The sequence below is a fragment of the Crinia signifera genome, chromosome 2 (assembly GCF_055691185.1).
Source record: "Crinia signifera chromosome 2, ASM5569118v1, whole genome shotgun sequence".
Taxonomy (NCBI): Eukaryota; Metazoa; Chordata; class Amphibia; order Anura; family Myobatrachidae; genus Crinia; species Crinia signifera.
This window is the reverse complement of record NC_139218.1, coordinates 61,194,472-61,210,559: the sequence shown is the minus strand read 5'-3', so window position 1 is coordinate 61,210,559 and position 16,088 is coordinate 61,194,472. Positions and strand designations below refer to the sequence as shown.

The 16,088-nt window shown below is 44.1% G+C and overlaps 1 protein-coding gene across 2 annotated transcripts in view; it reads right to left on the bottom strand.

Annotated features, from left to right (window-relative positions):
* RAP1GAP2 (RAP1 GTPase activating protein 2) overlaps positions 1 to 16,088 on the bottom strand; it is a 701,910-nt gene that overhangs the window by 636,819 nt on the left and 49,003 nt on the right. Inside the window, exon 1 of one of the 2 annotated variants that reach the window (XM_083172240.1) lies at positions 14,875 to 15,055. The exons of the other annotated variant lie outside the window; for it this stretch is intronic. The gene's annotated coding sequence lies outside the window, so the exon portion shown is untranslated. Of the gene's footprint in view, positions 1 to 14,874; positions 15,056 to 16,088 lie in introns of those variants that run through there. 2 annotated transcript variants of the gene reach the window in all.

Genomic DNA, 16,088 nt, shown 5'->3' with positions numbered 1-16,088 from the left:
GGGGTGGCGTTAACAATGGGGGGGCATTTCACATACAAATTACCCATCAGGGTGGGTATACAATCAAAAATCGAGTATGGTGGGCCATTTAACATTGTTTCCTATGTAAAATCAGGTCCATCGCATTGGTCGCATCGCATGCCACTATAATGGCATACAATAGACCCGATTTTACATAGGAAACAATGTTAAATGGCCCACCATACTCAATTTTTGATTGTATACCCACCCTGATGGGTAATTTGTATGTAAAATCGGTTCGGTTGCATCGCATGCCATTATAATGGCATGCGATGGACCCGATTTTACAATTGTTGGGAAACCTCAAAAAAAACCACGAAATCGGGTCGGTCGGGTCCCATCGCATACCTTAACTTTATACGATGGGACCCGATGGGCACCGTGCTAGGAAACAAGTACCCTCTCTTCATTGATCCCTCATGAGAAATACCATGTGGATCTCTGTTTATTGGCCCTTGCTGAACTTGAAGGACTTGGAGGAAGTACTTTACCTGTGGACAAATAAAATTTCAGCTTCCAGACTTCTAAGGCGCAAGGGTAGATGGTGAGGCTTATCAAACGGCGATATTCCTCTTGAACTTGCTACTTTTCTTCAATATTCACACTCGATGCAATGAAGAAAAGAACCACAATAGAAAGAAAGAAACCAACTGTTATATGCTGTTTCTCATTCGGATCAGAGGTGATAGTACACAAATAAAGATAATATGGGCGTACCCCACTCACGGTATTGGCGGAGGGGTACAAGCACGTAGCGTTATCTTTAAGGACCCTCTGGTTCTTTAAATCGACCTTTCGTTCTCCCGTGTATGTGAATGTGAGTAAACAAATAAACAAAATATCACTATTAGTGTGTGTTCTTTGTCTAGTTTCTTAGAACAAATATATCCAAGGTGCAGGACAAAGTTTTCTCCTTTTATGTGGGCGTACCTCACTCACCAAATGCACGGTGGGGGTACACCTATAAAGGTTTCTTTGTGAAAAAAATTATGAAGACAGGATGGGCGTACCCCACTCACGGTATTTCAGATGATGAACAGGCCCGTAGCAGGTTCTTTTGTTGGGGGTCCTCTGTCCACTCAATAAATAGTGGGGATTTTCATCCAATCGACATAAAAAGTGAAATACATATACAATGTGTAAATTATCATTCAATCTTCTGAATAATAGTGAATAATCTTCTCAGGAAGAGGGGAGAAGGTGTGTACAGTAAGCGTACCCCAACTCACACTATGAAGTGTTGTTATAAGTGCATAAAGGTGTCTTTACAGGAACCATAGATTTTCACCATGTGAAACAGAAAAAGCAGGGTATACCAGGGGATTTTCTTCTCATAAAAGAGGAGATGAAAGGGTGGGTTGCGTACCCGACTTACGGTTGGGTAAGCATTGGGACTCCTATAACGGTTTCTTTAATCTTTATATTTCTTGTGACAATCACCATTAGTTCCGGTGAGAAGACGTGTACCCAGGAAAAATGATGAATGTAATTAGCCGTAACACAGTCCACTTTGAATATTGTAAAAATACTCCTAGCCAGGTGTTTTTTTATAAAAGTAGAAAAATTTTCTTTATTCCAAAGACCATATCCTTTGTCTTCATGACATTTGGACAGATCATAAAAACAGGGGGGTACAGAACATGGACCACACACGGTCACAATACAAATAAACCACAAGGACTACCGAAGAAATCCAAAAAACATCCGGATACAATAAAAATAAAAAATGAAAATAAAAATAAAAATTTAAAAAAATTGCAAAGTACTTGAAAACATACGTACATCCAATGTTGGGGTTCTGTGGTGTAAATGGTGATGGCTGCTCACACTCCACACTAGCAGTCGACTGCTAGTGTGGAGTGTGAGCAGCCATCACCATTTACACCACAGAACCCCAACATTGGATGTACGTATGTTTTCAAGTACTTTGCAATTTTTTTAAATTTTTATTTTTATTTTCATTTTTTATTTTTATTGTATCCGGATGTTTTTTGGATTTCTTCGGTAGTCCTTGTGGTTTATTTGTATTGTGACCGTGTGTGGTCCATGTTCTGTACCCCCCTGTTTTTATGATCTGTCCAAATGTCATGAAGACAAAGGATATGGTCTTTGGAATAAAGAAAATTTTTCTACTTTTATAAAAAAACACCTGGCTAGGAGTATTTTTACAATATTCAAAGTGGACTGTGTTACGGCTAATTACATTCATCATTTTTCCTGGGTACACGTCTTCTCACCGGAACTAATGGTGATTGTCACAAGAAATATAAAGATTAAAGAAACCGTTATAGGAGTCCCAATGCTTACCCAACCGTAAGTCGGGTACGCAACCCACCCTTTCATCTCCTCTTTTATGAGAAGAAAATCCCCTGGTATACCCTGCTTTTTCTGTTTCACATGGTGAAAATCTATGGTTCCTGTAAAGACACCTTTATGCACTTATAACAACACTTCATAGTGTGAGTTGGGGTACGCTTACTGTACACACCTTCTCCCCTCTTCCTGAGAAGATTATTCACTATTATTCAGAAGATTGAATGATAATTTACACATTGTATATGTATTTCACTTTTTATGTCGATTGGATGAAAATCCCCACTATTTATTGAGTGGACAGAGGACCCCCAACAAAAGAACCTGCTACGGGCCTGTTCATCATCTGAAATACCGTGAGTGGGGTACGCCCATCCTGTCTTCATAATTTTTTTCACAAAGAAACCTTTATAGGTGTACCCCCACCGTGCATTTGGTGAGTGAGGTACGCCCACATAAAAGGAGAAAACTTTGTCCTGCACCTTGGATATATTTGTTCTAAGAAACTAGACAAAGAACACACACTAATAGTGATATTTTGTTTATTTGTTTACTCACATTCACATACACGGGAGAACGAAAGGTCGATTTAAAGAACCAGAGGGTCCTTAAAGATAACGCTACGTGCTTGTACCCCTCCGCCAATACCGTGAGTGGGGTACGCCCATATTATCTTTATTTGTGTACTATCACCTCTGATCCGAATGAGAAACAGCATATAACAGTTGGTTTCTTTCTTTCTATTGTGGTTCTTTTCTTCATTGCATCGAGTGTGAATATTGAAGAAAAGTAGCAAGTTCAAGAGGAATATCGCCGTTTGATAAGCCTCACCATCTACCCTTGCGCCTTAGAAGTCTGGAATCCCAAATCTTTTGTATTGTATAACCCTGTGTATTGCTATTAGGTGATAGCTGTGGGTAGTACAGACTCAAGGCTGCAATAAGCGCCAACAGGTAGCCAGTTCCTATAACCCCCTTTTTCTTTAAATAAAATTTCAGCACCTGCACACATATAGGGGGAAATTTACTAAGATGTGTATTCTACTGTGATGTTGCTATGGGCAACCCATCAGCATCTACTCCTTATTTATTTAGTACCCTCTAGAAGATAGTAGACAGGATCTAATTGGTTGCCCATAGCAACATCACATGTGAAGTAGAATACACATCTTAGTAAATTTCCCCCCATTGTTTCCTTTTCCTGTTTGATTGTTCCAGGACTTGGTGGTTATCCTCATTTTGATTGTGTGGCAGCAGGAATCAGGACTGCACATTGGGACTATTCGTTTCTTGTTTGTTGTGTTAGCTGTTGTAGCCTATGGGCTACATAACGCAATTTAACTGGAGAGGGATTGTCTGGATCCCTCCCCGATAACAGCCACTGGTGCATGTGCGGTCTAATGACCACACATGTGCAGTAGGTCTGCAGCATAAGGTAAAGTGCGCCCTTATGCAATCACTTAACTTTACACATTGCTGTAATGGGTTCTATCAGATCGCCTGTTCCCGGATGTAATATCAAAATTGTTATTGCCCAAATAGCAGCAATAATAAATTCTACTTATGGGTCTAAACCTCAAGAAACAGTTTCCTCAATGTTTTTTCCCCCCACACGCAGTCCTTTGCCAACTACCACCAGATATGAAACTGCGATCACCAGTGATCGGCACAGACGGTAGGAAATATCCAAATTCCGCACTTCTGCAAACATCTCTGAATCAGACCTTAAATCCTGAATTAGCGAGTTTATACCATTTGCCCCATAATGGGGTTCTTTATTTTAGCTTCAGCTACAGAACTTCCTGTTTGTTGAGAAAAAAGTTTTTTTGAAAGGGTTAACAATTCTGCAGAAACTGTATATTATAAACTGTACTATTTCATCATCACTTTTAACTCTTGTGCAATTAGAGCAGATAACTCCCTCCCTGTTAGCAGAAGATAATGTTCACGTCCCCAAAATAATGGATTTTTTCCTAATGTGGACAATAAACTGCACACTGACTTGTGCGTAAACAATAATTTTGAAATAGCAATTTTAATGTGGTCATGCTGAGCTGTAAATGAAAAATTAGAGTGGTAAAAATAAGAATTATATTGTGCAATTTAGAATTGATCACAAAAACTTCTGTGCAAATACCAATATGTTCTAGTATACTCTGCTAGAGTAATGCAAACTGCATATCTATGGCCGACATTAATGATCGGCGATTCATCAGGGGAATCTGAAAACCCCCCAGCATTGTAAAGATCCCAAACTTGCTGAACCTGATCATTTGTATAGTTGGAATCAGTGAATAGAGGATTTCTACCATGTTAGATTTGGGTGTGGTATAGGGGTCTGACAGTCGGGATCCTGACAGTCATTATCCCGACGTCGGGATCCCGACTGGCCAGACCCAGACAGCATGGTGAGCGCAACTAAGACCCTTGCGGGCTCTCTGCGCTCACCACGCTGTGGGCATGGTGGCTCCATACGTGAGCCACCTATTCTATTCTCCTTCTATGGGGGTCGTGGACCCCCACGAGGGAAAATAGCCGACGGCCGTTGGGACCCCGACTGTCGGTGTTTTGACAGTCGGGATCCCAAAGTCGGGTGAATGCCTGTCAGGATCCTGACTGTCGGAACCCCGTCCGGCACCCGTTAGATTTCCTCAATCCTCCAATCCAGGCATCTGGAGACGGAGTATAGGAAATTGCCTTCATACTCCACTAATGTATGGACCATTACATACAGTAAGTTTATGACCAGGGAAGTCTAACATTTGATCTATATACCCATTCAGATTACATATTAAGAAATGGATGTTTTCCCTGGTTTCAAGCCGACTGTGGATGTGTCTGAATCTGAAAATAAGGTGTACACATGCTACACAGGAATGCGGTCAGCACATTATGCAACAATGTATTACCCCATCTCACATTATGCAACACTGTATTGCCCCCATCTCACATTATACAGCATTGTAGTGCTATTATGTTTCTTAGCCATGTGGCGAATCTGCATGTTAATCTGATCATAACCAGTAGCATGCCCAGTCCCAAACACAAACTGTGCACAAGCTATAGTTATGCCCTTGCTCTCCACTGTGGATAGTTCCAATAGCTGCTAAGATTTATTTTCTTTATACACTTTACTATATAGTATATTTGTGATTTGTTTATCTTTATAAATGAAGCTAACACACAAATTGCTGTTTCACATCTCTATTACAGGCCAGCAGTCACATGATCTATACCAGGTGGTTGACTATTACTGTACCTCCTTAACCCTTTGAGTGGCAACGTTGCTGTGAGAGATCCTCAAAATATCTGCTAAAAATGCCAGCATCCCTGTAATGTTCTTTTAGTATAAATAAATACAAATACAACCAAGGCAATTCATTGAAGTTTAGTTAAATATTGCACCCAAAAAAGAACAGTCGCTGTCAGCAGCGCTGGCAGTTTTGCGGATATTTTGAGGATCTCTCACAGCAATGTTAGCACTCAAAGGGTTAAACCGGTGTTTATGATTCCTGGGAATCTGTTCCTGTATACTTGCTATTGTGGAGGGATATCTTGTTCTGATGTCAGTTAGCCATCATCCCATGTATGAACCTTTGTTGAATTTATGAGTTATTATATAGCCATGGGGTGGCCAAACCGGTCCTCAAGATCTACCAACGGTTCATGTTTTCCAGGCAACCTGTGGATCTATAGTAGGAATGAATGCAGCAGGTTTGAAAATGTGACAGTATTGACTACAGCTGTGCACCAGCGAGGTGATCTGGAAAACATGGACCGTTGGTAGATCTCGAGGACCGGTTTGGCCACCCCTGATATAGCCTAATACCTTCAACACTACTGTCTCTGCATTATTATAAAGCTAAGCTTTCTAAAGCTTCTCTATCATTGCCAGGTTGACAAATAGGTAGAGTATGCATCGGCCTATTTGATCTTGAGAGAAACCTACAAAATTACATTCAATTGAAAAATTAAGGAACTCAAAGAAACAAAAACTTTACATAAAAGACTTTAAAAAGGGTAAAATCTGCACTTTTCTCTGTATTTTAGGTTCATTTGCAAGGGTGAGGCAAAAAATCCAGAAGTGGTGAAACACATGGAATAGCCACAAGTTTTTTTGCCACATTGCCGGTGAAATTGTGGCTTTTTTCTGCACTTTATGTGGCCTTTTTTAACAAAGCGTTTTCGCCCAAAAAAGTTATAAGGCATTGGCAAAATAGGTCTTCAATAGCGGCAAAAATGGACGCAATTGAATAGTCAGGGGTAAGATTAGTTTAGTTTTTGCCTACGGAACTAATTGAATACACCATATAGAGAATGCTTACACATTATTAATGTCATGTACCCATTAACAACTTAAGGGCAATTTATTAAGCCTGGAGAAGATATAAAGTGGAAGGTGACAATGCACCAGCCAATCAGCTCCTACCTGTCCAGTTACAGGCTGTGTTTAAAATAATAAGAGAAAAATACATTGTTTCCCCCAACACACTGAATAGCTGCACCCTGCACCTAGATATAACAATAGGGACCACCCCCCAATATATAGAATAGCCTTGGTGATGGCTTGGGGCTTGTACATTCATTTGCGCAACTATATGTAGCCAAGATCTCTTAATTCTATTATCATGTAGTGTTTAAGTCTGGTTACTGATGTCATGCAGTGAGCATGACATCATTGAGCATGACAACCATGAGCATCAGTGAGCATGACAACCATGTATTTTTCTTACTCAGTGTTACCTCTCCCTTTCATGCAACTGAGTGACATTACTTAACTAATTGAGCAGTTGCCACTATATATATATGTGAGTTTAAAAATGACAGATATTAGCTGATTGGCTGGTGCATTATCACCTTCCACGTTATCACTTCTCCAAGCTTAATACATCTGCCCTTAAAGTACATAAACCATTGCCATCAGAATCATATTACCAGGGCCGGTTCTCCTGTTATGTGGCGTACGCAGCTGGGTAAAGGCCCCAGATTAATCAAGGCGCTGACAGTGTCTTCTTCATTGCTGTCAATGCCCTGATTACTATGGCACCTCACTTAGCTGCTGCTCGTGGGAACGAGGACAGTCGCCAGTTGGGCAGAATTCAAATCAGTGTCAGCCGGGCAGAGAGCGGTGGGCTGCCCAGCTGTATTCAAACTCAGAGCAGGTTCGTGGCTATTTTGAAATTTTGTTCTGGCTTACTGAGATGCACACCACTTATGCTATGCATATTATTTATTTATTAACGGTTTCTTATATAGCGCACAGAGATTATTTTGAACATTCACATCAGTCCCTGCCCTGTGGAGCTTACAATCTATATTCCCTACCACATGTACATGCCACACACAGACATTCTAGGATTAATTTTGTTGGGAGCCAATTAGCCTACCAGTATATTTTGGGATTGTGGGAGGAAACCGGAGTACCCGGAGGAAACCCACGCAAGTACGGGGAGAATAAACAAACTCCGCACAGTTAGAGCCATGGTGGGAATCAAACCCATGACCTCAGCGCTGTGAGGCAGTAATGCTAACCATTACACCGTCCATACTGCATCATTAGGACGCCATCAAACATTGTAACATCCCTATAGAGGAGCTAATAATAATAATAATAATAATAATAATAATAATAATAATAACGATTGAATTATTTAAATTAATTATTCCATAAATATATATTTTTTTATTTTGTTCTTAAAACAATAAAAGTAATTACAATAATCTTTTATCCTCTGTCCATCATAGACTTTGCAATGTGAAATACAATACACAGGAAACCCAAGCAGGTATGAAGAATATATACAAACTCTGCACAGTTAAGGCATATTTACAGAGGGGTACCTAAATATTCGTAGGCCCTATAGCAAAAGTGTGTAAGGGCCCCTATTTAGCAACTGACAGTAAATATTGGCCCCCTTCAGCTCTGGGCCCCATAGCAGCTGCACCCTTTGCACCTATGGTAGTTACGCCCTTGCATACTTACCAACGGTTGTTGTCTCCTCTGCGTACTGAACTATCCTGTCATGGGGATCCAGAAAATGCCATTATTCCTGGGACTGGGGTTATGGGGTGGGTCTAAAATTATATGAATTCCATAAACGAGCCCAACATCCTCATTCCTCCACCATGATTATAGTGTTAAAAAAAACAGGATGCAGGGTGAGACTCAGCCAATCAACGGGTGGCCAGTCATTTCAAAATATTCAGCAGCCGCATCCCGCCACCCGGCAAAATGCACAAACACTAGCCTCCCAGCCACCGCTGCTCAGATGGACCCTGCCGCCTGCCACCACCACCAGCTGGCCAGACCCGCTGCCCTCCCCCCGCCACTGCAGCAGCTCCCTGGGAGAACTACATGCAATAAATAGCATGCGAAAATGTCACATCAAGTGCCAGATCGCATGTGAGCCTCCCGGGGAGCTGCCGAGGGGATCTGGGCAAACTGGTCAACTTGTCCTTAGGACAAATCGGGGCCAGTGTATGGGGGCCTTTAGATTTAGGTGGGGTGTGTTCAAACTGAAATCTAAATTGCAGTGTGAAAATAATACAACCAGTATTTACCCAGCACAGAAACAAAATAACTCACAAAACCCATACACTACGTGATTTCACCCGATTCCATAGGATCGGGAAGAGAAATCGGGTGAAATCACAAATGTCTGACATCCAATTAGATCCGATGCGCAGTCCCATGCACGTCGGAGGTCTGACGGACTGCACATAAGATAAATCTTATGTGTAGCCACCAGCGGCACATCTCGGAGGCTAAGCACCCCAGTGTATCGCATCAGATACAGTGCGTCAATTTGGGTGCGGCGGGAAGAATTAAAAAATCCTATTCAACCATACATATGTAACAAACACATATTATTGATCAGTTCTACTAATTCTAAAATAGTGTAATCCAGGGTTGCCGACTTTTTCTGTCTCCTCTCCGGGAGAAGCCCGGAGAGGAGACTTCCAGCTGCAGTTCGGGGGGCGGGGCTTGAGCTTTACATCATTAAGCCCCACCCCCATGATGGTAAAAACCCCAATTCACGGATCTCCGTGGAGGGGGCGGGGCTAAAATGGCGCGATTTTAGCTCCGCCCCCTCCCCTGAGACCCGCGGATTGACGGTTTTCAATTCAAAGGTATGGGGAAGACGCCACAATCGGGGGGTGGCGTGGGGGTCCCCTGGAATCCGGGAGGGTTGCCCACCTTTCCGGGGGGCCGGGAGGAGGACCCGATTTTCGGGATCCTCCCGGTAATTCCGGGAGGGTCGGCAACCCTGGTGTAATCCCATAGCTTCTGTTGCCTGATTCACAGAGCTATTATCGGAACACAGTAGTTAGTATTCCTACTGCAAGTGTATATGACCATATGAATTAAGTAGGAAATAACATATTCAAGATTCCAGTAATGTTCATGTGCTGGCAAGGAATCCATGTCACTGGGGGGAATGTAATGTGACTGGGCATTGCTTGGCTTATCAGCAGGTTGTGGAAGGTAAGATTTATGTCATATGCCGGAGTTATGTGACAGACTGGTGGGAAGAAACCTATGATTAATAGTTATCCACAATGTAGTCATTTGCTTCCCGCTAACTGAATAACACTATTTCACACAACATTAAACCGAAGAATTTAAACATAATTCTATGATTTGTGGATGGAAACATGCAAACTGCTTCCTATGGGCTCTGTCTGCCAGCTCTGAATCCAGAACATTGGAATTAAACGCAATTCTGTAGCAGAATCATTTATTAACCTTAATCCTTTGAGTCCCAACATCATAGGCAAATGCAGGGGGGGGGGGGGGGGTTATGGTCGCCCAGAAGAAACCCCTCTCCTCTTGGGAAGTGCCTTAAGTTATGACAACAATAGCACTGGTATATAATATGATCTGAGCTGCCACCACGGGTGCCGGATGAGGCTCCAATGGGGGACCCCGACTCACAGGGGCTAGTCTCCCTTGTGGGGGTCCACAACCCCCATAGAGGGAGAACAGAACCTGTGGCGAGCGTAGTGAGCCACCGGGCCCGCAGCATGGTGAGTGCAACGAACCCGCAAGGGCCTTCTTTGTGCTCTCAACCCTGTCGGAACAACGGCAGTCAGGAGCTCCTGCGCCATACCACACCCGCCACCACATCACTGTATAAGGGACAAAGCAGAGCTGCTGCACATGCCCTGTGTGAGCAGATTCTTCTACCAAGTTTGCTGTGTGTGTGTGTGTGTGTGGATCTGAGCCCATCGCAATAGACCAGAGTATAGATGCCAGGAGGAAGAGACAGGAGCCATGTGAGCTTAGAAAGTGCAGTACTGGTTTTAATTGTGTCTGTGTATTTATTTATTATGGCATGTTTAACTTTTTCCTGACCACTTGTCTTATTTAAATGTTTGAAACAGCCTATACTATAGACCATCTGTACTGTTAAATATTAATACTTTATTCCATACAGTATCCAGTGTAAAAAGACTCATTTTCAGAGCTGTTACCGCTCCCCCAGACTCCCATACTTACTCCAATGCCCTGCAGAGTGGGAGGTTTTGGATTACATTTGGAAACTCCCCCAAATCTTGCATTTGCCACTGAATGTTGCTGTGAGAGATGGGCAAAATATCTGCAAAAAATGCCAGCCTCGCTCACAGGATTAATATGTTTTATTTATTAAATGTAAACAATATTAATGTAATATCAGAGCTGTCTAGGGGGATAGATTATTTTGTTAAATGGGAATACTTAAAATTGTTGAGCCTGCATGGAGGGAAAATAGTCTATTTATTAAATGTGATTTCTCTTTTTTAATGCCAGTTCTGATTGTAGGAGTGAGAAGATTTATTAAATGTGAGGGCTAATTGGGGGGAGGAAGCCTAACTGCTATATTTTCATGTATTTTCCTTTTTCTAAACTCCTGTATTTGCAGGCATTCCCCTCAGACCAAAGAAAGATTAGGTGGACCTCCACATCCGTACCCATTTTCAAGTGAAGTGGGTACTATGAGGTAGAGATGGCTATCGACGATTGATGATTCTTAATTATTAAATGTTTATCGACAACGTAGAATACTTTTGCCATCAATGGGGAAGTACCAGCATAACCGAATATTTTTTTTTCTCCAAGGTTACGGGACATAGCCCTGTCTCCAGCACCGTGAAGCCCTGCCCCAGTTTGATTGTCCCATGGGCCAGTTAGCAAAATAAAAGTGATGTCCATTGATGGGCCAAACCATCGATGGTCATCCATTGCATAGTATGCTGCCATCAATGGGCACTTGTAATATTGCCATCGGTTGTGACCATCAATCATGACTGCATCGATGTCCTTCCCCATTATACTACCATACTATTTCTGCACTAACTGGGGGGAAATTACATTTCTCAGATGTACTAAAGCACACCTAATGTGCGCTAGGGACAGCCCGCCGAGTAACTCTCTGCGGGGCTGTCCCCTGCAGTCCCCCCGCAGTAATTAGTTGCTGGGGCGATGTATTAACGGCCACCTAGGCGCTAAATTGCCCCCGCCGCTTCACCAGCCCAGGGCTAGTATCGTCCTATTCCCACTTCGGGGAAAAGCCCTGCTGCTGGCTCCAGGCTGTGCACGAGATCTTGCAATAAAATTTAGATCTTGCGCATGCCCAGAGAGCCGGCCGGGGGGATAGAATAGTTTTTTTTTAAATGCGCATGCGCAGGGCTGCCTTGGGGGCCGATAAGAGGAGCCGTTAACGATGGGCATAGCGGCTCTCCTTGTTGCAGGGTGGTTGTTTTTTAATACATTCGGCCAAAACGGGTGCCCACTTCTCCTCGTCGTGCAGGAGAAGCGGGACCCGTTATTTTGGAGTCGTTATGGGCTGCTTAATACATCTGCCCCACTGTTAGTGGGAAGGTAGTTGGGAGTCATTGTAAGATAGATAGGGGATCCGTTGGAAGTCAGCCAGACAGATGCACAGAGCACATAACATGGTAGCAGATTTTTCTAAAAACATTTTAAGTAGCTCTTCAAGAGGTTTCACTTTTCCTGAGTACGGTAATTTACACCCCAATTAAGAATGTCCTCCACTGTTCTAGTAGAACTAGTGCAACATGTCTCCAGCTAGAGCCTTGAAACTTTGAGGGCTAGATCAATAAAACATTCACAGTGCTAAATCCATCTGTTTGAAGGCATAAGGATGCTCACAGAACATGTTAATTGTCATACACCAACTACTGTTCTCACTGCAATTATATTATAAAGGTGCAGCGTTTTCATCCTATATATGTATAATGACAGATGTTACTGGTAATTCACAGTTGTAGCTGCTTATAGCCAGAATTGCTTGGTCGTAGGCTTGGTTTATGACCAAGGACATCTATGACATGCTATTGTGAAACCAGGGGCTGGCTGGCAACTTTTAGCCTAGGGGGCAAGTACAGCGCACTGGCCCAAAAAATGGGTGTGGTCTCTCAAAAGGGGGCGTGTCCTTAAGCTGACTAGGGGGTTAGGTGACAGAGAGGTGAGAGGGGGTTAGGTGACATGGGGTGAGGTTACTAAGGGTTAGAGGGTGAGGTGCTGGGGGGGGGGGGGGGGATCGAAGAGGTGAGGTGCTGGGTGGGGAGGTGGGACAATTCTTCTCACCAGCATCAGCGGGTCCCCATGGCCCCAGTGGCAGCTGCTGCTCGTCTCTTGCTCCACATCCGCTGTTGGGCACCTGCTCCCTGGCTCAGTGTCGTAACTATTAATTTTGCTCTGCCAAAAAAAATTCTGCTCCACCCCATGGCATTCAAAAAGGGTGTGATGCAAGAAAAAAATACCTTATAACCCTGTACCCCTGCATTGCCAGAAATTGGCCAACGTAGGAAAAAAATGCCTGATCCATGTTCCTTACACAATATGCCACACCGTTATGCCCCTTACACAATACGCTGCACACTGTAATGCCATTTACACAATATGTCACACATTGTAATGCCACATACACATTACCCAACACACTGTAATGTCCCTTATGCAATATTCCACACACCATATTACTCATTACCCATTGTGCCACACACCATAATGCCCATATATATATATATATATATATATATATATATATATATATATAATGAATGGCGATTTGTGAAAATCCCTACCTATGATTTTTGCAGTGGACTGTGATATTGTTAAAGGTAATGGGATACAGTTAACCTCCCAGAAGCCAGGACAGCAGCGTTCAGTATACAGACGCCAGCATTTTGACTACCTTCACAAGACCGGTGAGGGAAATACAAATACATCAAGCGGGATCCCAATCAGTAAGTGTGTTGGGCTACCTAGTTTGTGGCCAGGGAAGAGGGGGTTAGGTTTGAGCACTAGTGGGGGTACTTAGGGTTAGGCTGTGGGAAGGGGAATGTTAGGGTAAGACTGTGGGACAGGGGGGTAGGTTTAGGCACTTAGAAGTAGGATTAGGGTGCAGGCTGGGGGAGGGAGCAGTGTAAGGTTCAGAGGTGCGAGAGTTATGGTTAGTCACTAGCAGGGAGGGGGTTAGGGTTAGGCTGCTAGAAGGGAGGGCTATAGTTATGGGGGTAAGAGAGGGTTAGGATGCCTTTACAATCCCCTGTCGGCATTTTCCCCATCAAGATGACAGGGTCATTATTATGACCACCGGTATCCTAAATATCTTGACACCGTATGTACCCCAAGGTAATACCCAGTGTGTTTTCCAATAATAAAATTGCCCATTTAAATTCCTTGGTAAGGATCATCTAATCGTGTGTGTGTGTGTGTGTGTGTGGTATATACACAATCATATTTATGTATGGAAATGCAGCCATGAATTCTGCCAAGGATTTGCAATTGGTAGGTGCTGAGGAGGCCTCTAGGGACCAGGGGTGGTCTGTGGACTGGGCACTGGTCCCACGCCCACATCAGGGTGTCTGGTGGTGAGGGGCACAATGACAGAAAGAGCAGTTGAGAATTGTTTCTGGCACCCCCCATAATACCCCATACACATTATTCCACAAGCCGTAATGACCCTTACCTATGGTCAGATGATTCCCATCAAATAGCAGAGAGAGAGAAGAGGAGAGAGAGAAAGAAAGTAAAGAAGAGAGACAGAATAATAAAGAAAATGAGTTAGAGAAAAGGAGATTGGGAAAGGGGGAGTGAAGAGTGCGCATGGGGGGGGGGAGAGAAAGGGTGGGCAAAGAGGGATGAGGGGGAGAGAGAATAAAAGAAAATTAGAGTAAACAGAGGTTGAAGACAAGAAATTGATAGAGAGAGAGAATGAAGGGAGTGATACAGAGAAGGGGGGGCAAAGGGAGGAATGAGGGGGAGAGAGAATTAAAGAAAAGGAGAGTGAAGAGGCAGTAAAGATAAAGATGAGAGACAAAATGAGAGAAAGAAAAGGTGAGAGAATGGGGGAGTGAAAGGAGAATGGGAGAAGAGACATACAGAGAAATTGGGATATAAAGAAAGGGATGATGGAGAGAGAGAATAAAAGAAAAGGAGAGCAGTGCAAGGGAGAAGAGAGAAAAAAAGGAGAGCAGATGTGACTGTTCCTCCCCTGCACCTTTCACATTATAGCTGTGCTATGTGAAGTACCTAAAGCAGCCGTGGGTCCTCTAAGCTAAGCAGCATTTCCTTTCAGCTCCTGGAAGGAGCCAGTTCCTGTGCTGAATGCTTTGGCAGGAGAAGGGCCCATCATCACCTTCTGGAGCAGCGGGTAAACGGCAGGCGGCTATTGGAAGTGGCGACAAAGTCCTCTTCTATGCGCCGGGGCAGTCACTAGTTTGTGACGTCGCACCCAACAGCAGTGTCAATAGGAGGGGGAGAAGACAGGATGGGCTTGACCCCAGCCTCCTGAATTGGTACAGCCCGCAGCACCTTCATGACATCACCCTGTCATACTGACATCGTGGGCACAGGACGATCAGGAGATTGAAGAGCGGTCTCCTTCCCTGCAGCAGCGCCTTGTTTATTGTCGGCGCTTCCTGCAGACCCTGCTGATGATGACCGACTGGGCTGCTTGCTTAAGCAGCCAGGCTGCTCCTGACCCCTCAGCAGAATCCCAGCGCTCCCCGCAGACTAGAGATGGGCAGTACGATTCATTGGAATGAGTTGAGCCGCACGGCTCAGCTCAGTAAAGTGTGTTGAGACAGTGACTCGGCTCTCGAGTCACGACTCATATAGAATTACAGGCACAGGGAGACAGTGCAGGGCTCACAGCACACTCAGGGAGTTGCAGAGGCTCAGTCACTCAGTGTGCAGGGAAGACAGGAAGTAAGACAGTGGCTTGGCTCACAACTCTTAGTGAGTTGCAGAGGCTCAGTGTGCTGGCAGACAGGAAATAAGACAGTGGCTTGGCTCACAACTCTTAGTGAGTTGCAGTCGGCTCAGTGTGCTGGCAGACAGGAAATAAGACAGTGGCTTGGCTCACAACTCTTAGGGCGGGATGCTATATAGCAGAAATGCGGTAAAAACCCAGTTTTCGGGGTTTCTACCGCATCTCTATATGCTATATGGCGCCTCCGCAGTGTCAGCGCTGCGGAGGGAATCGCCAGCTAAAGCTGGCGAATCCCTGCAGAAGCCTATGGGCTTCTTACCGCAGCGCTGTTTGAGGGATCCGTCACGGATCCCTCCCAGCGTGCCCTGCGGCCGGCGACGGGGTCTGCGCATGCGCAGATGGACTCCCGGGTCACAGACCCGGAAGTCCAGCGCCGGCACCGCATCGCAAGGGACAGCTCTTACCGCAAGAGCTGTCCCTTGCATGAATAACGGCATATGTTATAGCATATGCCGTTATTAAAAATGCGATG